Below are 477 nucleotides of genomic sequence, written 5' to 3'. Positions count from 1 at the left end.
AAGCAAGGAATAGAAAGTCAGTATTTTCTGGTGTCTCTGTGCTGGTTTAAAAGACAGATGTCTGGCAAGGAAGGTGGGAATCTTCCTGCAAAGGAAAGATGAGCCCCTCCCTCCAAATTCTTATACCTTTGAAATGACAGGGCTGCCAGGGAAAATGATGGGAAAAGGAATAACAGTTCTTTGCTAGACTGTCTCAGGAGAGCACAGACAAGAAGGCAAGAACAGAAGTTTCCCAGGCGTCAAGTCCCGTTTTTCCCCTTTGGTGGAGTTGTGGTCCCAGCAGGAGGAGCTTTGGGCTCTGGCAGGGCAGTGATCCCCTCCCAGCCGGGGGAGGGAAGGAAGGGAAGGGAGGAAGGAAATGCTCCTTTTGCACACTCCCCAAGGGCAGGGGTCTGTCGGCAGTGCGGAGCAGCAGCAGGCAGGAGCGGGGCAGGTAGGCAGGGTCGATGCCAGCGTTGAGCTGCAGCCAGGGCAGTC

Source organism: Fringilla coelebs (assembly GCF_963513975.1).
Source record: "Fringilla coelebs genome assembly, contig: SCAFFOLD_38, whole genome shotgun sequence".
In the NCBI taxonomy this organism is placed as follows: Eukaryota; Metazoa; Chordata; class Aves; order Passeriformes; family Fringillidae; genus Fringilla; species Fringilla coelebs.
Note: the sequence above shows the minus strand (reverse complement) of the source record.